This window comes from Adiantum capillus-veneris, chromosome 19 (assembly GCF_014529385.1).
Source record: "Adiantum capillus-veneris isolate H3 chromosome 19, ASM1452938v2, whole genome shotgun sequence".
Classification (NCBI taxonomy): domain Eukaryota; kingdom Viridiplantae; phylum Streptophyta; class Polypodiopsida; order Polypodiales; family Pteridaceae; genus Adiantum; species Adiantum capillus-veneris.
In genome coordinates this window covers 128,494,754-128,520,112 of record NC_140949.1, presented here as the reverse complement: position 1 = coordinate 128,520,112, position 25,359 = coordinate 128,494,754, and the positions used below count along the sequence as shown (strand labels likewise).

Below are 25,359 nucleotides of genomic sequence, written 5' to 3'. Positions count from 1 at the left end.
CTTTCACCTTGTTTAAAATTTTATCGTGATGAGAGTAGGGGGGGACCCTGAAGCTGAATCTAAGGAGATGCCTTGATCATTGAAAAAGAAAAGAATCTCTCCCCTCTCTCTCTCTCTCTCTCTCTCTCTCTCTCTCTCTCTCTTTGTGCGCTAAAGGTTGATGCGGTGCAGCGCAGCAGACACAATCTCTCTCTCGCTACTAGATAAGCACTAAACAAGAGAAGAGCGTTTGCAAACGACAGACCATAATTGGCAAAAGAAATGGGCACGTGGTGGGAGGTAGGCAGCCAGCTGCGCAGGGACATGGCCCGGGCTGAGCAGCGCTATGTGCGTGCGCCAGGGTTAGTTGCAAGATCCAGGGCGGCAACAACGAGCATTGTTTTCTTTTCAACAACAGGCATCGTTTTTTGGGGAGTGGGCAGTGTTGCCCACAACAAGACAAGCATCGTTTTCAACAGGAGGCATCGCTGAGAGCTGCGGAGGGTGCAGAGTGAATGGGAGAGGTTTTGGTGTTGGCGAGGGGACAGAGCCGAAGGGAACAGATAGAGGCAACGGAGTTGGAGGAGGGCGCAGAGAGTGCACGCTACAAGCTCTTGTATAACAGGAAAGAGGATCGAGGGGATGAGAGATGGCACCGAAGGAACGACAGAGGGGTGGGCACTGCTAGGAATTGGGATATATTTTACTTGCGAAAGTGGAGGAGAAGGAATCTAAAAAGATTCCTATTAATAAAACTTGTGAGCCGTAGTAGTAAGAAGTAGGATAGTGGGATTATATCATTGATTTTGAATGAGTGATTCCTAGTAACCGCAACCCATCATATCGCATTGGATATGTCCTTGCCTTTTGTACACACCACGTCTTTGAATGCAACTTTCGCCCCCATATCAACCTGCATGAGCATCCACACACCTCCCATGCCAAGCCCTCGCCCAATGAGAAAGTTGGAAGATTATTCTAAAATGCACGCCTAACCGTGCACTACCACGTTGGTATTTTTATTTCTTCTTGGTCTTGTGTTTTTTTAGTGATCTTAGGCTGCTAAAGTAATAAGGAAGATATTATAAACTAAGTAACGATGTACTTGAAAGAGTACAATAATTGATTTTATAGAAATCATGCAAAACCTTACATGCAAGGAAGGCATTTAATAATTCTTCTCACCTCAAATCATAGAAGCATTAAAAGGGGGTCATTTTTCTTGTATCAATCAAGAATAAGGGGTTTTCAAGGACTCTTTGGTCGTCTCCTCTACAAAGAGTGGACGACCACTTTGAGAGGGAGTTTTTTGTCAAGGAGGAGGATCATACACTAATGTGTACTTGACAAAGCTCGCAAAGCAAAGACAGGAGGTGGCACAATGAGGACTTAAGTAAGATAATTTCTCTTAGTCCAAAGGAGCTAGCTTGGTTGGTTGAGTACTCGACCTCCGTGACCCACGTCATGCGTTCGAGTGCGGCCAGGCAACCCTGAGCGCTCGTAAGGGCGTTATTTGTCACCTCGCACACCGGATGAGTGCGATTTACCAGAAAAAAAGAGAAATTACTTTAGATTTTCATAATCCAAAGTTACTTGAATTTAATTAATTTATAAATATTTTATATTTTTTATAGTTTTGATAATTTTTAATAGATGCATTACAGAGGACGATTTAAATGTTGCGGATGATTGATTTTGACTGAACAAAAACTTGATCATTGTCTGAATATGTTAAAAATAGAACCACACTACTTTTCTTATAGTTCATCAATGCAAGCTAGCTATGTATTGCAATAGTCAATGTAATTTGTACATGTTTCATTCTTTCCTAAAATCTTAATGTCAATCTACCTATGTCTTGGTTTTTCCCATGCTAGATCTCACTATGAGGATCTCAAGTGTAGGTCATGAGGGCAACAACTTCCCGGGAGGTCACCCATCCCAGTACTGTTCCCGCGCATATGCGCTTAACTGTGACGTTCCACAAATTGGTCTAGCCATCCAAACCCCAAAACCTTAAGGTGTTAGGGACCTCCGGTCTAACCAATTTATGCAAGCCTCATAGATAGACACCACTTTGTCACCACAAGTTGGGCTTACCCCAACAATCGCCCCTTTAAGCCAAACTTGGGACTTTCCCGTCCCCTTGAGTACCAACGTGTTCCGCCTTTTTCTAGGCTCAGAGGTTGAGAGCTTCAACGTGGCCGGGAGCTAGCTCAGAGGTTGAAGTCAACATCAACATGTCCTGTTCCACGGACTCAGAGGTTGGACTTTGAACCATGGCTCTGATACCAGTTGTAGGTCATGGGGGCAACAACTTCCCGGGAGGTCACCCATCCCAGTACTGTTCCCGCGCATATGCGCTTAACTGTGACGTTCCACAAATTGGTCTAGCCATCCAGACCCCAAAACCTTAAGGTGTTAGGGACCTCCGGTCTAACCAATTTATGCAAGCCTCATAGATAGACACCACTTTGTCACCACAAGTTGGGCTTACCCCAACAGTTCGTGATTAGAATCGCTTGTTTGAGTTGATATATTAACAGGAGATATGGCTTGTGTAATGTATACAAAGAGAATAGGGTGTGGATCCTCATTCTGATGTAGTCGCTGAATCGAATCCATCCAGTGTATTGATCATGTCCAAATGAAAATAAAAAAGGAAAGACGGTATACTCTATCGTGATGTCTTTGAAAGTTGAGTTTCGGCTTGGTAAACCATTGTACATGAAGGATACAACACGATGGAGAAGCATATCTTCATTGCAAAGCTGTATAGAGACAAACTCATGACTCAGTCAATGTTTGCAAAATTGAGAAATTGTTCTCGTTTTGTACCTGATCCATGAGATCAAATGGTTGCAATTCTACACGACGTCAGATCATTTCACCAAGATCATCTTCAGACAGTACGCACAATCCTATCCTCTTGTGCGAGCGTTTGACCATACACTTGTATCGTTGCAGTATAGGGTTGTTTGTGATATTGTAAGCAAGGACATCTGAAATGACTGAGGTAAAAAGGTCATGAGCTGTAGATTCCAAACTAGCACCATACGACCAAGATATTAATGGATTGTCCAGCAGTGACCTGCGCTCTAGTAGTCATCATGCTATAGCGTTTGTAGATTTGGCCACACTGATTGAGATGTCGATAATGCTGAGCAATTGGGTGTGCAATTGTTGTGTAGAGAGAAGTCGATGTATGTAGTCTGGGACATGGATGACAATATACTGTGAATGTGAATTGGATTTTTGACAAGAAGTGCATGTCATCCATGAGTATTTGACTTCTGCATGTTCGAAAGCGCCAAGTAACAAAACTGAAGTGAGGCCTGCAGGACTTTCCATTTCGTTTGTTTGACGGGATCGTTTATCATCATATGTGAAGTCTATCGCCACGCATGACGGACATATTTTTGTATTGTTGACAAGAATGCCCCATTGTATTGTCCAATCTGTGTCTAGGGCAATAATTTTGAACCATGACTTAGCATATGAACGGTGAGCTAGTTTCAATCTGATTGCAGCTCGGTCCCTAGCTTTCTGATGCTCGAACTGTAGTCTCGCCCTCCTTGATGTTGGGGTATAGGCGCATGTGCCTTGCCCGGCCGCCCAGAGTCTGGGCGCCCACTGACTTGTATACCTTATACATAGCATAAGTGTATAGGGGGCTGCTCACTCTTTGAGTCTCCCCACCCACATCGTGTGTGTGTCTCCTTCTCTCTCTCTCACTCTCCGTCTGTGGTGCTCCCCGATCCCCTTCAATTTGATACTATAGGCGCATGTGCCTTGCCCGGCCGCCCAGAGTCTGGGCGCCCACTGACTTGTATACCTTATACATAGCATAAGTGTATAGGGGGCTGCTCACTCTTTGAGTCTCCCCACCCACATCGTGTGTGTGTCTCCTTCTCTCTCTCTCACTCTCCGTCTGTGGTGCTCCCCGATCCCCTTCAATTTGATACATCGGGGAGCACCACAGACGGAGAGTGAGAGAGAGAGAAGGAGACACACACACGATGTGGGTGGGGAGACTCAAAGAGTGAGCAGCCCCCTATACACTTATGCTATGTATAAGGTATACAAGTCAGTGGGCGCCCAGACTCTGGGCGGCCGGGCAAGGCACATGCGCCTATACCCCAACAACCTCCCACTTAAAGGCGACTGTGCCTTTAAGCAAGGGAACCTAGTCTAAAGACTACAAAAGGCGAGAGAAAACTGCTCTCAATCGATGCCCACTGGCTGGCTGTGATCGTGTGCATCCGGCTGTCCGGCTCCCGTGTAAGTCCATACACCACCAGACGTACCGCACACGTACTGCAAGTATGTACGCAATACCTGCATATCTCCCTCGTGCACTATGCCATCATCAGTCAACAAACGACTGACAACCCCAACTGCAAATGCTCCCACTGCAGCTGCGATATCCGGTCTCAAGATCAACATCTCATACATGAGACCACCGAATGCCGATGCAATGCTAGCGGGCCCTGCTAGCTCTACGGAGCATGCATCAACATATATATCCCTGGCAATAGGCATCTCTGACTGATAAGGCATGTCAGCCACATACATCTCCTGACTGTCCACAAAAGACGCATCAACCTGTCGTGCAACCTCAGAGCAAACGAGCTGCTCTAGATGTCTGCTGGAAGGCATATCCTGCACAACTATATCCCCATGCTCACTGTCGAGCATAGAAAGGAATGACTGCATAATCGCTGACATCTCAGCCTCCTCTGCAATCATCCACTGCAAACATGACCACTCAATCTGCTGTGACTTACTAGAGCTCTCATGCTCTAACTCCGTATGCATAGACTCTTGCACAACGTTCTCCTGTCGTGACTCACTAGAGCAAGACCGCTCTACCTGTCTATCCTGCATAGAAGTATCTCGCACAACTGACTCTCTGCTTTGCTCAGTCACTAGCAAAGCATGCATGTCTGACTCTGTCACCTCTCTGTGTGACTGCTCAAGTCGTGCCCCAACCGTGTGCACAACGAGCTCACTACTCTGCACTCCATGCAAAGTACCCTGCAACCCATGAGCAAAAGAGACTCGCCTGCTCTCTCGCTCTCTACCTGGCTGCATGATCACAGAGACAACACCGTCTCTCTCGTGATCCACATGCAATGGGTAACCTGTACCACTTCTGGCACCTCTCGCAATCACTAGCGAACCCAAATGCAACGCAAAAGATCGCTCAAGCAGCGATACCCGACATCCACTATCCCGTAACTGTCTGACTGAGATCAAATCCCGTCTCAGATCTGGCACATAACGCACGTGACGTAGGGTAAATCTCATACCACTGGGCAAGGACAAACATACGTCTCCTGTACCCTCAATGTCATACACAGCACCATCGGCCATGTGCACACAACCAAGTCTCCCACTAGAAAACGTGCTAAACCACTCACGATGCGACGTGACATGGAATGTAGCATCTGAATCTAGTAACCAATGTGAAGACAATGTGCAATCCGATATGCAATCCGTAGACATAAGATCGTATGAAGACAAGCTAGATGTAAATGTGACATCGCCATCACAAGCATACTCAGTAACCACCGTACTGATCTCACTAGCATCTGTCATGCCCAAATCTGCATCACGCATCTGTCACCTCCGTTGTCTCAAACGCCTGAAACATCGACGCCTAATGTGCCCTCTATGTCCACAATGCCAACATGTCAAGTCTCTATGCCGTCGAGACTTGCGTGTGGGACCAATCTCTCCCATGGACATAGAAGTGGGACTAGACTCCCCTGTAGACATGGATGTCGCGTACATAGCATGTAAACTCTGCCATAAAGCATGAGTTGTAGTCTCCCTCGAGACCTGCCAGTAAACAGACTCAACCAGATGCAAACGAATCGTAGACATTGCTAACTCATCAAGATCATGCCAATCATCATCACTCATAGACTTGGGCTTCGCCGATAAACCACGCAAGGGTTTATCCTGCCCCAAATCTGTCAATGCAACAAGCATATGTTCCTTCCAAGCAACAAAATCTGCACCATCAAACTGTGTCAGACCATAACGCTGGAAGTCAAATGAAAAATCAGCCATAATGCTCGCCAAAGAGCAACCAACAATGAGTAGCAAATGTCAACCAAATCAGCCCTAAACTGACTTGAATCGCATCAACAAAAGTCTGCAAATATGGCTGCAAATCAGCCCCAAAACAGCCCCAAAATTCAGCTCTTAAACAACTGCATAAACGAGTCACAAACGTGTCCCAGATCAGCCTACAACTGAGCCATACATGGACACCTGCAAAGAGGAAACAATGGCTGAAAATTCAGCGCCCAAATAAGCCCTCAAACCTGCCTGTAAACTTGTAAACCTGTAGCTGAATCCTGCTGAAAAACCTCAAGCCATTAGTGCTCGAATCCGGCTACCTAGCTCGTAGCCACACAAGCATACATCACAATACTCACTCCTGTGAGTGTGCCAAGATAATTGTACGCCTGTCAAACCCGTGAGCTAATCACCAAGCCCACAATGTGCGGTATCGATGCATACACACACACAAATCTCCCACCTGCAGAGAACACCGCACGCAAATGCTGAGTGCAACCCGCAATCTCTACCTAGATCGCACAAATGATACGCATAAAACTCCTGGGAAAATTTCGCCAGAGTTTCGTCAGTAAAACGGCCACAAAACCAGTAACCAAACTGACTGCACGCTCAAAATCATGAGCAACCAAAGCGCATCAAACCGCACTCCAAATGCATGCACCAATCTCCACACTTTGCATACATCATTGCAAACACCTGCAAATCTAGTACACAAATATCTGCTCTACGTGTGACTGCCAAAAAACATGCTCGAGGCATACATTGCCGAGCTCAAAATGCAATCACATTAGTCTCCCTGAGCATCAAACCACATAAGGCATACATCGTATCCTCCCACCTGTGAGGAAACTTGCAGCAAATATCACTCTCACATTTGAGAGCAAACCATGTGTGGAATCCTCGACACACAATAAACAACTGCTGCTGCAGAAAATTCAGCATTCAGAATTTTACAATTCTGATATGACGAGTGTGTCCGGAGCGTGCCAAAACCCCAAGGTAGACTCTGGATCATATGTATCCGAGTCCGGGTGTGAAAGCTATGCCAAAAACAGTGTTTTTGAGACGCGAAAGTGCACAAATAAACTTGCTGCTGTACCTGCTGTAATTCAAAGCATAATTTCAGCAAATAGACATCACCATCACGTTCGGAGCGTGCCAAAACCCTGACCTAGACTCCTGGATCATGTAGATCTGACTCTGTATGACGGAGCTACGCAAAAAACTGCGTTTTAGAGCCCGAAAATGGCAAAAACGAGCTGCACACAGTTTTGAACCTGCTCCTGCTCCACTCTGCGTAATGCAATGTCCTCTCAATGCAAGCTCCAACACAAGAGCTCTGCCACAACAACATCCAAGCACTAGAATGTCAAGCTCTCCTCCGCCGAGCACTTCTCTAACGAGCTCCACTGAGCTCAAAAGCTCCTCTCACCAAGGAAGCCGCAACCGCCTCCTCGACCAAGCTTGACCACACCAAGCTCCTAAGCTCCAAAGACAATGCTCCTCAAGCTAAAATCGCTCTCCGTGAAACTCCGCGATCGAACTCCACTGTCGAGAGCGAGCGAGCTATCGCCTCGAAGCTCTCAAAGCCGTCGTGCTCTCCGCGGTCACCATAGCTCTGATACCAATTGAAGGGGATTGGGGAGCACCACAGACGGAGAGTGAGAGAGAGAGAAGGAGACACACACACGATGTGGGTGGGGAGACTCAAAGAGTGAGCAGCCCCCTATACACTTATGCTATGTATAAGGTATACAAGTCAGTGGGCGCCCAGACTCTGGGCGGCCGGGCAAGGCACATGCGCCTATACCCCAACACGAACAACACAACCACTACTGTTTTGCAACGAGATATTGACAAGTATAAGAGAGCACACAGGAATGTGAACGACAAAGAGGCCATTCGGAACATACTTCGCTTCAACCATCCTGCAATAATTGTTGGCACTCCATCCTGGCATAAACGCTCTTTGAAGGACTTGATAAGTATGGTTGATGCATGGGGTTTACCAAACTTATTCATTACATTCACGGAAAACGAAGTCACTACTACTAGGTGGAGTGAAGTCAACACAATCGAGAAAATAGCTAAAATGTTCAACTTTGACTTCTCTTGGAAAGATTGCCCAGTTGAATGTGTGTTGCTCTTTCATAATCGATTAAAACATTTCATGAATCGCTATATCTTGCAAGGAAACCAAATCCTTGGTCGTGTTCACCACCACTTTGTGCTATATGAGATCCAAAACAGAGGATCCCTCCATGCACATATCATTCTGTGGGTGGATGCAAATAACATTGACCAAGCAGCATCAGAGATTTCTGCTCATATCCCTGTTGTGATTGACAATGACACACATGCAAAGATGCTTCGTGAACTCGTCTTCAAGAAGCAAATGCATGTGTGACATGACGCATGTCGCATACACAACAATAAAAAGTGCAAGCATGGGTTTCCGTATGATGTCCAAGCAAACCCCCACCCAGTTCTAAACCCTCATTCTTTGAAGTGGATGTACTACCACCCAAGTTATGAAGCTCAAAACGTGGTTCCTTACCATGCCACGATTCTTTTCCTTTGGGGAGCTCATATGAATATTCAACGTGTCACAAACTCTTCAATATCATATTATCTACTCAAATACACAATGAAAAGTGAAAGATTGAAACATTAAACATATTTGCAGGTGCGGCCACGAGATTGGGCTTAGAAGGGCTTGACAAGATTAAACTACAAGTGATAGCTACTGCACTTCTAGCAAAATCAATTTCTACTACAGAAGCTGCTTTGAACTGCTTGCAAATTCCAGTAATAACCAAAAGCAAAGCTGTTTTCTATATAGATTCATCGCCATTGGAACTAAGACAACATATTGTGTCCAAATCACACAATGTTGTGATGCACCCTGTCAGTTTATATTGTGCTCGAGCAGCCTCCCTTGAGACCTTAACATTCTGCAAGTACCACAAGAACCACATTATAGAAAAACGGTCATCAGTGATGAGCACGCATTGCACGCCATTAACGAACAACTATGGCAATACTTTTAAGCATCATAGAAGGCTCGTCATATTCATTGAATATCACCCAGGACACCACACAAAGGCATTCTTCTACATCTTGTTGCGTCATATATGCTTTCGTAGAGAGGTTGACCTCCTCACCTGATAACACGACAAGTTCTTACTTCGTGGAGTGTTAAATAAGAAATTTCATACAAAACAACAAGGACTTGGAAATGTACATTACAGAGTACACACAGAGAAATATGCTAGTCACAATAGAGATTGACCAGCTTGTGAACATGATTGTCCAAAAGATAGCACTGCAAAGAGCAAATGAGACAATGACATCCTCAATAGAGAATGACTCGACCATGGAACAACACCGCTTGAACTCATTGACTATACTACAGGAGTTTGTTGTTGTCAGCAACTCAGAACTCACAACTGAGCAATTGAAAATATACAATCGACTGGTGATTGCGAGCATAGGTTTGCACATTGTAACAGGGACACCAGGGAGTGGCAACACATCTGATCAGGTATCTGACGTATGAATACATTAAGCGAAACAAAAATGTTATACTTATTGCATCAATTAGAGCAGCATCAACAAAGCTCAGTAGCATAGCATCCACAGTCCATTACCAATTCAAAATACTAACAAGAAATCAGTAATATCCTCTCTCCATTCATGATACTGATGAGAGATATATGGCCATAAAAGAGGCATATGTGATAATCATTGATAGCTGTTTATGTTGACACGAACGACTTTCGATCTTGTCATAAGACAGATTGTCAACATAACAAGAGGTATATTGGAAGATCCTCTCAACAAAAAGTACGTCATCTTGCTTGGTGACCTTGCCCAACTACCCCCAGTTTGTAATCACGCATAGGAACTTTATTACACGTCATATCACTAGCTCTATCCATTGGCTACACGCAACTTGCTACAGTATGTCATACTCAATAAGACATGCCACGGATCTCGACTTACTTAAGTTCTTGACCATCATTCGTGAAAGGAAACCTAATACTCATTAAATGAATTGTACCTTGGGTGCATGTATCATAGATAAGGCTCATGTTCCTGACTACATCAATAATTCCACTACAATAATTTGCACTCATAGATCAGACGTAACACCCTTGCTTTGAATAAATTATATAGCCAAAATGACATTACACAAGTCGAGATGAAGACGAACGCGAGAGATATCATTGTGCTCCAACAATGGCTCCTAAACCCTAAGTTCAATGAGCTGAACTCAGTTGCAATTGGTGCCCGCTGCATGGTGACTAAAAACATTGACTTGACAATCGGTGCCACAGATGGTGCCACATATATTGTGGACGGGATAACAAAAATTGCAGAAGGTCAAGTTACCGGCATCACTCTACTCATTCATTGCACTGGAAAAAATATAACACTTCATCGAACCAAGCACAAACGGACTTCAGTATATGGAACGTGGTACCATAAATCCACATTCCCCTTAACACTAGGATATGCCATGACCGGGCACAAAGCACAAGGAGCTACAATATCCAGCAGAGTTCTTCTAATCTTCAGAGATGCCTTTGCACCAGGCCTTGCTTATGTGATGATGTCACAAATTACAGCCCGCAAAAACCTGAATATACTTAGCCTGCCAATCCTTGATATGTTCTACCCCGTTCCACTTCAGATTGTTCATGGAACTCACTAGTAACCTTCCAAGTGTATATGTGCATGATTCTTGGATTTCGTCCATGACTTTGTTTTGCGATGATATATAGAATTTTTGGAACAACTGTGCAGCAATTGCTGCTTAAGTAACCAATATTTTATAAGACATTTCTTTGTTTTGCTTCCGTATTATCATGAGCTCAAATTTAATTCTTAATACTCTCTCATCGTATTTATTACTCTTTATTCTTCTAAACACATAATCTTCTTTTTCACACTCTTTCAGTGTTGATTTTTCACTACAAAATCTAATCATGTTATTGTTTCATGGAACGTCTACATCCAGCAAAATGAGCAACTCGAAGGTAAACCACTGTATAAGACGTATTTCATGGTGTGCTTCCAATTTATAACAATGTATCTACTAATTATAATTTCATGCACGTGCAAAGACTTCTTGAACTTTTCAAGTAGAACATTGCCTCGAGAAAACAACCCACGGCACAAGTACCGCTGTATCCAACCGAGAAGCAAATGCAACTCCTTAACATGGCAGGCTTCCATCCAATCACTTACATTAAGGGCTTTGCCGGCTTTATGGAACTGCAATCATTTATAGACAGATCCGTAGAGAGACTCAACTACAACAAAAGCATGGGCATCAAAAGACCAATAGGTTAGTTCTAAAGCCTGATCAAAGAGATCATCACAAAGCTAAACATCGAAACGGACATGCTCGAAGACATCATGACTGTTGAGGATGCTAATCGCTTACTTCATATAAAAACACCAATAAAGCCCTACATATTTGAAATGCTCCACTACGCCTATGATGTTGCACTCGAAGACCTATTAGACACAACAAACAGTGATGCTTGCGAGGTCTTAAAAAACTTCAAGAAACAATGCAACAATCAAGCAGCATCAATCACAGACAAAATGCTCACATGGCACCACGATAAGAACGTCTACAGAACACGCTTTGAAATTTTTGATCCATTTGACTTCATCAATATCAACAATCAATCAATAGGTTATAATGACTTTACTCATTTTTCATCACCTCTTTCAAACGTATACTTCATCATCAATCAATTTCATCACTTTGTTTAACACTATTCTTCATTCTGATTGCGCAGAACACGACAACAAGAGCCACCTGTTGCTGCTCGAACAAAACATTTTAACAAGCAAAAGACAACGGATATCAGATATACATTATACTCCATCACGTGCCGTCAAAACGGATGCAAGAACATAGGCGTCACGAACAGCTACAAAAGAAGAAAAGCAGAACACACTGGACATCCACCTTTCAAAATGTGTAAAAACATTCTGTGCTTCCAACTATTCGATGAAAACTTTTTTTCTTGAAGAACTTTTCGTTTGTAGCAATTTACATGTAGCACGTATACTAACAAAGACATTCATCAGTAGATATAACAGCACAGCTTTGATCAGTATAACGTTTTGCAAGCTCACCCTCCTCACTGTAAGAAATACACGTTCTTGAAAAATGCAAGAAAGATGTAAAATTTTGTTGCGTACTGCTTGGTATGCGTCATTCACAGTTACCTTTCTACTATCGAAAGTTTTTTGCCTACTTAAGTCTCTCCTTCGTATAGTATTGCTCAATAAAACTTCAACCTCACATTTTTGGTGTTGTTCTTAGCCTCAAAATTTCACATCTAGTTCATTGCTTCGCTTTGGTGTTAGCTATTTTGATGCTTCGTAATTGAAAAAAAAATATTCCCATTGTGCATCCACAACATCTTCACTTTATTGTATCTACTTGTTCTGCTTCGATCACAAATGTCTCTATAACAAACATTTCTCTTTTAATAACGTCCTCAATTTGATCAAATTCTCAACTACCTTCTATAGCTAGGGCCACCAAGCAAAACTAGTTTTATATCTCCGTTATATATTCAGCCCTTTCTCAAGTAATGGCAGAAGCTTAAGTTGTCATGGTGTTTAAATGGTTAACATAACTTTCTTTAAATATATCTTCATAAGTTCAAAAAAATCTGAGCTTGCGTATTGAGATAGGAGCTCAAAGACTCAGACAAAACACAAGATCAAGACACACAAAGAACGAGGAAATTGAAGCAAAACTAAAATTTAAAAATCAATAAAACAAAACAACTACTTAAATATGACTTCAACAACAACAAAATCAAAATAAATGAAACAATTTATTTGAAGGAAAGTTTGAACAAAAACTCAGCTTTAAGGGCGTTTGTATAAAAGATAAGATAGTGTGAAGGACGTAATTCCTAGGTTTCAAAGTCTTACAAGAAGACACACAAAACAACAGAGCAAAATCTTAGATTCAGTCCTCAAGTTTAAGTCTTAGATTCAGATGCAAAGGAGAAACCAACAAGATTTTACAAAATAAAAATAAAATTCATGAATACACACAACCATGCACACGAGACAGACAGCGCTTATGCTTGCAAAACATGAGATGACCACACCACTATGCTATCCCCGTTGCCCTTATGAGATGCAAGCAATTACCAAAAATAATCGGTGCTGACAGGCCCATGACAGATATTTCTGTCTACAATCAGATGAATCCCTAAATCTGACATGAAAGGGGGGAAAGGACACAGTTCACTTAACTTTTTTCTTTTTTTCTTTCAGAACCGTCATTTCCTTTGTCGAATCTATCCCTCCATTTGACATGAAAGGGGGGAAAGAACCAAGGTACATGAAATCGAGGGGGAGAGATAGATTTGGCAGCCACTAGAGCTACATGTACTTACATGCCTAACTTCAACTCAAGCAGGGACATACTGAATACATGAAGGCACGCATCTATGATAAGAGTAAGAAAAAAAATTCCCAAAAACAAAATTTTATCGCAGTATACCCACGATTGAAGCAACCATGTATCAGACCTTTGAAGGCTGATATGATTATCAAAAACTATTTTTCAGTATGCCACCACCCTGAAAGGAAATCAGGGAAAATATACATTCCAGTGTATTAAAACTACATGGCACCTACACAAGAGGTGGTGAAAAAACTATATCTGAGTTTGTCTCCACTCTAAATGTAAACCAGGTAATATACGTATTTTGGTGTATCAAAACTACATGGCCCCTACTCAAGGGGTAGCCCCTACACAAGGGGTAGTGAGAGGTACTAACTCTTGTACACTAGACTCCCATGTTTCTTGGCATAAAATTACAACAAACTCCTGTGTGTGTATGTATAAAACAGCCACCTCTGTAAACAATCAATAATGAATTGGCCCTTTTAAAGTTGGTGGTGGTGTGGTCTCAACTGTCATGTTCACCTCCTCCTCGATCTTTCCTCCGTTCAGCAAGCTCCAGCTGCTCCATCCTTGCATCAGCTTTGTTATCCTCTCCATCAAGTTATACTCTTTGATTGGCTCTCCCCACGTCAAGTGGTGCTTCTGTAGCCATCTAAGAAATGGTTGAAGGTCCCAGCCAGTCCAGAAAATACTCTCTCTAGGCGGAAGTCTTGGTAGTACAAATTCTGAGTACACCTTGACAAAGGCAGGTGAATCGGTAGAGGTGGCTTGATTATAATCTTTATCAACAACCCCACCCTTATGGATACCAACCACATACCCTGGCAAGTGGGTGGGTATTATTGGCCCACCACTAGAGCCTTTTCCAGTGGTACACTTGTAATAGCACTTGACATCATCAAACATCCCAAGGGCTCCTGGGGAGCACAGCAAAGTCCCATCATGAAATGCTCGGAAGACTTCAAACAATTTCTGGTAGAGAGCATCATCTTCCAAATTGAGAAGAGCATATAACTTCTTTATGCCATGGTCAGCCTTGCCCTCAATCAGCTCCTCGTAAGCCTCGGTAATACTTGTCTGAGTACACGGATACGAAAATGCTGCCATAAATTTCTTGTTTTCAGCCATTTCCACCCCTGCACTGCATGGAAGTAGCACACAATCCACTGCTACATCTGTGGCTACAAACAGTGCCAGATCTTCATCGTCACTTTTGACTATGGCCAATGGCTTCGACGAACACTTAAAGCTGAAAGTATCAAACTCTGATCTGTTCACAGCCTTGCCAAAACAACCTCTCAACTCTGAAAAATTATGTTGTCCAAAGTCGAGATTGCCATGGTTATCGTAGGTTAAGTTTATATCATTCTCACAAAAGCTATGCCCTGTTGTAAAGGATAGAGCTTCATTGTTAGAGCTTGATGGACATGCAACCCATCATGTAAAGGCCTTTACCCCTTTGGTTGAGGTTGATCTTCCTCGTGCTCTAAATAGTGTCTTGAGGATGGATTCCACACCCAAGCACGGATTGTTGAAAAAGGGTTTTGTAGGGCTGCTTTTCTTTGGCTCCAGCTGCGTGGGTGGTATCAACAAGCTTTTTGATCTTTCTGACACCTCGTATAACCTACAAAATTGGATGCTTCCATTGGTGGAATTGTCATCCATGCATGCCCGCTCTGCCACGTACGGCTCTTCCACCATGCCAGTTTCTTCTAGGAGTACAAACTTGCGTACTGGATGTGAATCGTCATGTAGGACTGCAACATCAAGAAAAACCTTTGGCTGGCCATGGGCAAGCTGGTCCGCATTCATGGACCCATGATCAATTGAATTGGAATTCAAAACACCATCATTTTCTGAAATGAAATGCCAGAAACATAAGCATATTGAGATATGAGCCTCAGAACACAATCATTTTCGAAGGCAATTGGCATATAGACCTGAATTCAAATTTAGACTTCAATGCAAGCATAATAAGGCCATCGTTAGGTGCACACATGCTTGAATTTGCAAGCCTATTGAGGCCACTATCTAGTGCATGCAGACCTGAATTCAAATTGTAGGTTTCAAAGGCTATTTTGGGTTGTAACCACTTGGGACTATGGATCAAAGAAATTTAAACTCTATGCTATCATAATATACAACACTCAAAGATAGTCAAGACAAATACCTAGAACTGAAGCAGCAGTCAAGGTAACAGTGGAGGCATCTGATCTATCATAGTGCAATTAAAGATTTGTTTCACAGCACTTCAGCCCACCAGGCGCTCCCTGCTGCTGCTCCTTGCACGCCATCGCTGCCCCTTCCCTGCACGCCGCCCTCCTCGCTGCCCTCAGCCCCGCTCAGCCCCCCCCCCCCCTCGTCGCTTGCAGCCTCTCCCCTCAGCCCTCCTCGCTCGCAGCCCGCAGCCCCCTTTCCCACAGCGCCCTTAGCCTGCAGCAGGCCCCCCCCCCCCCCCCCCCCCCCCCCCCCCCCCCCTCGTCGCTTGCAGCCTCTCCCCTCAGCCCCCCTCGCTCGCAGCCCGCAGGCCGCAGCCTCCTTTCCCGCAGCGCCCTTAGCCTGCAGCCAACCCCCCCCCCCCCCCCCCCCCCCCCCCCCCCCCCCCCCCCCCGCGCGTCGCTCACAGTCCACAGCCCCCCCTTTTTTGGGGTTTTTTCGTCCCCGCTTCGCCATACCAGAAACCCCCCGTCCCCGCCATGCTTGAGTGTTTCTTGGGTCTTCTTCAGCTATTCTGTCTGAAGACGACTCGATTGGCAGCAAGCTTCCACTTCACTTGCAGCAGCAGACACAGATGGACGCTCGTGCTCCACCACAGAGGGACTCTGATGAAGCCCCATCGTCCGACCCCGCCGAGCCCTCCATCCGACTTGCTCTATCGCCAGCAGAGCAAGCGAGCCTCGCAGCAGAGGTGGAGCGCCTTCAGGCTACCTCCGTCATCTGCAAGATCATTGGCAGTCGTCCCAGCAGAGGGGAGGTGCAAGTCCTCCTTCAGGCCCATCTCCTTGCAGAGGTGGGAAAGATCGTCGACATTCAGCTTCTCGGGCGCGTGTACTACCAGATTGAGTTGGAGACTTCCGAGACGGCTGCCAAGGTCATTTCGATGAGCCCACTGGCCATTCGTGCAGTGAGGGCTCATTTTTGACAGTGGCGCCATGGTTTCGACCCGGCTACAGACGTTCTTGTCGGGGAAGCAGATTTACCCATCTCGGTTTGCTTCCCTGGCTTGAGGAAAGAATACCTCCCGCTTCTGTCAAGGATTGGTTCCGAGATCGGAACAGTCTTGGAGACTCCACGCAAGGCAGCTTCAGTTGCTACCAAGGCAGCAGGCATTCCCACAGTATGCGTTTTGGTTCGGGACACCCACTCTCTCCCGAAGGTAGTGCTCCTACCTAAGGTGAGTGGTGGCTGGCTCAGCCAGAAGGTGGAGTATTCGGGTCTCCCGAATCAATGTTATATCTGCAGACAGATGGGCCACCTTGCGAGGGCCTGTCCACGTCGGAGACCTCGACCTACAACGCAGACGCAGCCCCCGAGCAGACACAGCATACAAGTACACAGGGCACACAGGCTAGCACCTCTGCAGAGGCGAGTGCCCAGGCAGCAGATGGCTGGTAGCAGGTCCACGGCCTCCGTCGACAGGGAGGAGCTCGCCATGCTGCCCTACCTGGTGGCCGCCCTGCGCCAGTTCAGCAGCAGTGGGTCCCGACAGGGAACCATTTTGACCCTCTGCAGGAAAAGGATACAGAGGAGCCTGCCTCCATCTCAGCCTCACCACCAACAGCCCCCCCACCCTTGCCTTCCCCCCACACCTCTTCGGCAGCACATCCACCTCCACCTCCCCCTCCTCCTGCCGACCCGTCACCCTCCACTAAGACTGTGGGCTCTTCACCTGACCCGATTCGAGAGCCTCCTTCTACACAGGGGACTGGACACTCATCGACAGCCCCGCGCTCTTTGGGTAGTACCTTCGCTACGAGCCGTGCAGCTCGAGGGACAGCCTTACTTGAGGAGACCGCTCTTGGTACAGGCCTCACCTTTTGCAGCAGTCCCGCTAGGACGTCCCTGTTTTGACATTCGTCGATGTTGGGATTTTTTCGACTACGGCTTTACCCGGTTCCTCGGTGACCCCTCTGCTGACTACGAGGCAGCGTGCTTCCGAGCACATGTGGTCTTGTTGGCAGCCAGAGGCACAAAGGCGCTGGACACAGCTGCTGGCTTTTACTTTCCAGTGTGGGGCCAGGATCACACTGAGTGGACACTGCAGGCAGTCTTGGATTGGTTGCAGGCCCAGGCTATTGAGTTCTCACATCATACAGCGGATCTAGGGGTGACAGACATGTTGCAGACACTCTGGCCACTGGCCAAGTTTTGTGTGACACCCCCGGATACATCGGGATGTAGGCATATTCTGGCTTACCTCTTTGCCGACACTCAGAGCACTTTGAGCTATGTATATGCCTATGAGGACTCTTGGTCTGCGGATGTTGCTTTACGGACTGCACGCTCTACATGGGCTTGGGTTGTACAGCACATGCATACACGCCTTTCTCGGGGTCACTCGGATGCGGATTACTCCCCATCCAAGCCCATGTGGGATTACGACAGGAGTTACAGAGATGCCTTGTGGGAGGCAAGATTGACCTTCTCATGCTGCAGAGTACCATCTATGTGATAGCCATATTTGGCGTTGTGGTCAGATTTTGCGGGGCCACTCTGGGACTTTTTGGTCAGCTGGCTTTGGGTTAGGGGGCATTTAGGGCGGGGTATGTATGACTATTGCGGATTCATGGAAGCCGGCCATTGTGGGCAGGGGCATTATAGTGCCAGGCAAGGCACAATGGATGACCTTGCAGGTGCAGGGCTGTCTTATGGGCTTCTTTAACATCTATGCGCCCAACCATGCGAGTGGTCAGGCCGAGTTTTGGGCACAGATAGTGGGGTCCTTGCCTCACGCAGAGCAGTGGTGTGTTGGGGGGACTTCAACATGTTGGAGGACCCCTCAGACAGGATGGGAGGCAGCCATGTTACAGTGCATGGAGCTGAGTTGGCAGCTTGGGAGAAGTTATGTATGACCATGGGGATATCCGATGTATGGCAACATGCAGGATTTATACCACCAATAGACAACCTCTCCTTCTCTCGATCAGACAGGAGAGTAGGAGGGGTGAATCTGTCGAGGATCGACCGTTTTTATGCTAGTGACCACTTTTGTGACAGTGGAGGAGCAGTTTGCATTCTGGCAGGCACTGCCTTCTCTGACCATGCGCCAGTGATCCTTACAGTGGCAAACACACAGAGAAGTGGTAGTACCACACTGCACATCCCTGAGAGAATTCTGACCTGTCTTATAGTGTGACTGTATTTGAGAGGGTTAGGGTTAGGGTTTTGACTTAAGGACTTCAGGATAGTATTGTCCTAGTGAGGGGATGGTGTGTCTTGAGTTTCGTGCAATTCCGACCTCGTTTAAGGTGTTTGACAGTGATTAGGCATCCGCAGGACATTTGGTGCAGTTAAGAGATCTATGATTAGTTCAGAAGTTGAACCATTTGTAAGTGTGTATGTGTGGGTTGGTCCTAGCCTGACAAGCTAACGGGATTGTCTACGTGCACCTACCGTGTCACTTGTGGCCTCGATTGACATTTTGTTGAGAGGTATGTTTTGTACTATTCGGGTGTGAGTTGCTCCCGCAACATTGGCGCCGTTGCCGGGGACACAAGACCATAAGTAGGAAGCCTACGACACTTGCGTGATGGAAGCTTGCTTTAGCTTAGGCTAGAGAGAGCTTGAAACCTTTAGAGAAGATCCAGGAGAGGGTATCCTGAGGTCTAGTAGATAGCCAGGAAGCCAGCGTCTTGCCAAGGGTCTGCGACTAGATAGGATTAGTTAGGTATTGTAGTTTAGAGTTTTGGTTTTGAGTTGTGGTTGTTTGGTTATGGTTGTGAAGTGCTCATGTGGAAAAAACGCTAAGAAAAACGCAAAGTAACAAAAAAGGAAAACAACAAGGCTTTTTGCTTGCCTTGAAAGCAAAACCCACCCTACACATCCCTAGAGGATGCACATTGACCATATATTTGGATTTGGATCCAACGCTTGGAACAACGTAGACAATTGCGACGAAACGGAAACAAAAAGAGTCGAAACAACCATAAGGGAGAACCTGTCCAAACAAGAGTGAAAGAAAGGGGTATTGATACTTGAACTCATATTGGGGATCAGGGAGACCAGGGGAACTCACAGCAACCAATAAAAGTAAGAAACAGGAGCCAGATAGCCAAAAACACTTATAGCGCGCTATATGTCTTTTAGGCTACCTGATAGGCAATTGAGTGCTAAGAGTTGTTAGTGAGTCTTCTACATGATCTTTGAACCTTAAAAATCAAGTGTTGAAGAATTTGGGAATCAACAAATACAATTACCAACAAAGAAACTCCAAGTGTTATGTCAAAATAGTTCAAAGCCAAAAAGGGGATAGCAAATAAAATCATATCTGCATGAAACTTGACATATGGACTTTTCATAACCTTGTGAAGACACCTGGAGCAAGACAGAGTGGAAAACTGTGCCAAAACTATTATGTTCATCTTATAGCGCGCTATAAGACAGGAAACTACCAGTTGGGTGCAAACTGAGAGCTGAGCATTACCATTGCATTAAACAAACAAAAAGAAGGTTGCACATCAAATTTGGGAACATTTGGATGCATAAAAGGTGGAGAGTCAGTTCAAACCTGCTATCTGAAACGGAACTAAGTGTCCAACTGAGGTCAAACAAACTCCAATTGAAGTGAAACTTGATACTTAAGCTTTTTAGACTAAGGGGAGGGCAAGGAACTAAAGACAGTTGAAAAATCACTGAAAGTGTGCAACTTATGTCTTATATCGCGCTATAAGTCACATAGTGCACTTAGGAGCTTTATTTTGGCAAACCCTCTTGGGTGTAGAATCATCTAGCCCTATTAAGCTTGCATGCAAAATTTCAAGTCATTTGGACAAATCTATGTACCTCAAAACCCCCTGTCAAGAAATCTAACTCACACACATGATGCAGTTGATAGCTGAGTCTACAGCATCTTAGGCTTGGTGTCTAATTGTTTGCACATAGCTGAGGCCATGGCTCAGCGGGGTGCCATGCAAGAGAGCCACATCTCAATACATACTCCGGGAAAGCATGCGTCCATGAATTCATAACTTGGCCTATTTGCACAGAAATTTTCCTGGACTGGCCGTCTTCCAATCAGAAATTTGATCGTGTGCGTGTGTGAAGAGAGAGAGCATGAAGCAAAACCTTGCCGTGAATGGCATCATGCAATGCATGTAGAATGGCAGGAGGCTTACCGCCACTGGTTGCCATGGTCCACTTCTCGCCTTTCTTGTTGCCAATTGGTTTAGACTGGCGCACACCTCGCCTGGACATCCCTTTTCCACGCTGCAGCCAATTCACACTGCCGGACGAGCCAATTTTTACTTGGTAAGCCTACGATGCTTTTTACTTGGTTGGCCTAAGGCCTACGATGCTTTTTACTTGGTAAGCCTACGATGCTTTTTACTTGGTTGGCATAAGGCCTTTTTTGGCCTTGGGGGGCGGGGGGGGGGGGGGACGGACTCTTTGTGAAGGGTTGGTGTTTAGCATCGATGTGGACAGGATCGCTTTTAGAAATAATCCTCTCGTGTGAGCTGAAAGCGGTTCTCTCTGATTTTGGTCGATCAAATGAAGCACATCTCACACATCATTCAACGCCTTCTCAGGAACGTGCTCTCTCTCTCTCTCTCTCTCTCTCTCTCTCTCTCTCTCTCTCATTGTGAAGCAAGAGCTTGATATCCTCTCGCTCTGCCTTATTCTCAGCACATTATGGTCGTCGCCACCGAGGTCAATATGAGTGAAGTCGGCATCTATTGTTACACGGCCATACGCTCTAGGCAGTCCAAGTCATTTGAACTGTTTTTAAAGAAGTGGAATAGCATAGAAGTTGTAATGATGGTTAACATGAAAGCAGAAGTGAGCACAATAGTCAACTATTTTTAAAGGAGTGGAATAACATAGAAGCTATAATGATGGTAGACATGAAAGCAGAAGTGAGTGCAATAGTCAACATAAGAGAAAAGTCACAAAAGAGATGATGATGGAGCTCACAGTAGACACGATTGACACGATGACTGAGAACATTATGATCGTAGGGATAGATACAATGGATATGCTAGTAAAGATGATGATGATGATGGATGCAAAGTAGGAGGGATCAATATAATAGCTCTTCAAAGGGACATCCATCACAGAAAAATTGAGCCATTCAATGTTTACGTAGATAGGGTTTCATGTGACATGGATCATGGCTACTTTGTGCAACTTGCAGACTTTCATGGTCGTGATTAAAATGAGGGGATGAAGGTGGGGATAGTCATGCAAGGATATGATAGCATTGTACATTCCGGAGATACAAGCAAACTTCGAGGTTTGTAACCTGCTTCTAAACCTCCATGTCTATGTGCTTGCTTGGTCGACACAACTAGTCTACGGGGAAGGGCACGGCTTCTGTTCCTTATGATTTTTGGGGAGACGTAGTGCCGACTCTCCACCAAATTGCTGTATGGCACTTCTGTGTGATGCGCATATTTGATCTATATTGTTTCTCTTTTTCTTATTGCATGACACATAAGTTTAACTACTCATGTTGTTTTGTTGTAGCTCAACCATAGTGGAATCCTCTGTGTTTCAAAGTCAGACGATACCATTGCTCGTTATCCAGGTTAGTAGTACATTTCAATCTTTACAGTTTGCCATTGCTTGTTGCTCACAGCTAGTTTTACAATTTGTTCTTGCTTTATTGTTAACATTGTTGTAAAGACCCTTGCCAAGGCCAACCACGTAAGACTAGTTCACTTTCTCAAAGCCCTCGCGCATGAGCAACTGTGGTAAAACAGTCGAGGTGAGAGACAAGATTACCATGGCTACTCTGAAACGCACATGAATAGTAACGCCAAAGTTCATTAACAACGCTACTTTTAGAGCAAGAATTTCCTTTAATAGCCTCACTCTGGAGTTGAATGAGAGGATGCACCACTAACACAGCTTTTACGCGTGGATTTATGGGAGGAGGGCAGTCTACTGAAGATTCCACACCGCATCAAAAAAAGCGATGTTTTGAAGTACCATAGTAATTCATGTGCAAGCGGTTTCAGTCATGGAATGAGCCACTTGGCCTTGTGTGAATTGTTGATTATTATGGCAGCCCATGATTTTAACGTAGCTATATGCCACTTAAAAGCAAGTAGTGGCTACGCTCCAGCGAAGGCTTTTGTTGTGCTCCAACGAAGCTTTGATTATCGCGTGAAATAGTAATCACCTTGCTCCTTGTCGGTTGAGTGTAGGTAGCAAGGCTGGTCTTGTAGTGGATAGCAAACAACAGATTTGGCTTCCCTAGGCTTTTTGTCCCTGATGATAGCGAGAGAATCAAAGATCAACAAGAGGAGCTTGAGCATGATGCTAAGTAGAAATAAGAGGAACAACAAAAAGAAGTGGCGATGGTAAACATGATAGATGAAGTGAACATGACGGTAGAAATCACAGAAGTGATGATGATGATCACAATAGACATCATTGACACAATGATGGAAGTCATGATAGATACGCGCGACATGAGAGAAAGTATGAAAGACAAAAAGACCATGACATGATGCTCATCAAAGGACTCACAGAGAGCATGATGATTACACAAATAGATATAATGGATATGCTGCCAGTGACGACGATGATGAGCGCAAAGACTGAAGCAGGAGAAATAGAGATGATAGATACCCTAGCTCTTCAAAGGGCATCAGCCATAGGAACTTGAGCTTTCAATTTTTACTGAAGTAGGGTTTTGCATGCCATGGATCATGGTCGCTTTGTGCAGCTTGTGGGCATTGTGATCAAAAGCAAGGGCTTGTGTATGTGTCACAAATTGCCACACATATGATTGTTAATGCAAAAGATCTTATCAAGAGGTATGGATTAAGGCTGTTTCCATGACTTGGAATAACATTGGCCTTCCATGAGGGATGTGGACCAAAAGACAAGGATCTTCTACTGATAAATAGAAGCTCTTAATTGGACAAGGAATCTAATCGTTCTACTATGAATCAGCCTTTAACATGTTGCAAAGGATTAAAAGGGATTATCATCACAGAGGAGGATGGCCACTTTCAGACAACCACTAAAGAGAATGAGTTCATCTGAGAGATGGGAAGCTAAGCAGCTAATAGCATCAAGGGTCTCATATGTGAGGGATTACCCCAATTATGATGCTGATGGATCTAGACTCTTGTATCAAGAGGAGCTTGAAGTTGAGCCCAATGAGGGTGAGCCAGCTTTCTCAAGAGGACAAAAAAGGTGTCACCGATGAAAATCGTTAAAAATCTAGATGGTTCATTTCAGAGTGCTGTTTTAGGCAAAGAGAGGAGAGAGTTGTGAGAGCAAGAAGCGCAACATCTCACATAGTGATCTCGTGGTGTAGGATTCTATACTACATATGACAATGCCTTTAAGTGAAGTGCTTGTGGATAGCTAGCTCTCAACGTATTCTATCATCATGCTTGATGAAGCACATGAAAGAATTTGGGCTACTAAAGACTTTAGTAAGGCATCAAAAATATTTGCGTTTTATATAAGTCACGTCAAATACACATAATGCTGAAACGTTGTCAAGGTACTTTTTTTATTGACATTTTTACTATTCAATATGATCCATACAAGCACAATCAATGCAATGCTTCTTGCATTGACCTCTTGCCCTTTGTGCCACAACATACTTTATCAACATTCACAACAAACTTTGCAAATCGACAACCAGAGCGTCTACAAACTGATGAAGAAAAATCTACATCAACATGTCGTAAAGGTTATTTATTTGCATCCAAATCTCCATGCGTATGTGTTTGCTTGGTGTCTGGGAAGGGCATGACTTCCATTCCTTTCAATTTATGAGGAGACCACAGAGCCGACTCTCCACCATACTTCTGTATGGCACCTTTATATAGTGTGCATTATATATGGTATGTAGTTTGTGTCATTTTTTCATTGCATGACAAAAAGTGTAACTACTTACATGGTTTTCATGTAGATAAAGCATCATTCTTTGCACACTTGGGGGTGACGTCTACTTGTTTACGAGGTTAGTGGTCCAAATTTTTGTTCGCATTTCTCCACGCTACAATCTTGTCGGGCCAAGGGCCAACCTAGGGGGTCATGGACCTAAGCCAAGGGCCTGGACTGTCAATGTGGAGTGGGGTCCTAAAACGGGCTAGGACTAGGAGCCAAAGGGCCTATATAAAGGGTGGCAAGGAGGTGGATCACCATGTCAGTCCCCTAGGTCTCATATTGGTATCAAAGCTTCAGGCTATTCTTGGAAAAGGAAGGCGTGGTCCTAAATTTAGAAAGCTTTTGCATGCTCTTGGTCGTGGAGAGCAAGGAGCACGAGGATGAAGCGGAAGAATCTGTGTGCAGGAGCCCTTGGATAGGGGGGAGGTCGAACTTGACCATTGCTAAACCGGTTGCAGAGGGCGTCTACGGATTCGAGTTGGCACGGGTAACAACTTTTGATTCTGTAGGCATCGGAGATATACCTCCTAGGCTACCCGGCTATGATGCTCTGTAGTAGCACAAGCAACAAAGCACGCCATAGCTGCTTGAAATTTTTGTATCTTTTTTCCCCACTTGTGGCCGCCCACAGTCAAAAGGGGTGGCGACTCTTAAGTTCCTTAAGGGGCATGCACACCCCAAACAATCTCCCCTACCCAAGCTCGGCAATCCGAAGCCACACACTCTCTAGACGACTACAAACAAGGTCACGTTGC

General features: G+C 44.9%; 1 long non-coding RNA gene and 1 pseudogene across 2 annotated transcripts in view; one reads left to right on the top strand and one right to left on the bottom strand.

Moving 5' to 3' along the window:
* Positions 1-12,271, top strand: part of LOC147434849 (uncharacterized) — a 71,599-nt gene extending 59,328 nt beyond the window's left edge. The window contains exon 3 of the long non-coding RNA XR_015185255.1: positions 11,889-12,271. This is a non-coding gene — a long non-coding RNA (uncharacterized LOC147434849). The remainder of the gene's footprint in view (positions 1-11,888) is intronic.
* Positions 12,272-13,644: 1,373 nt separating this feature from the next.
* Positions 13,645-20,809, bottom strand: LOC147434848 (uncharacterized; annotated as a pseudogene). The gene is made up of 2 exons (XR_015185393.1): positions 20,259-20,809; positions 13,645-15,387 (listed from the first exon to the last, which is right to left on the bottom strand). The product of XR_015185393.1 is annotated as an uncharacterized LOC147434848 (transcript).
* Positions 20,810-25,359: the final 4,550 nt, after the last annotated feature.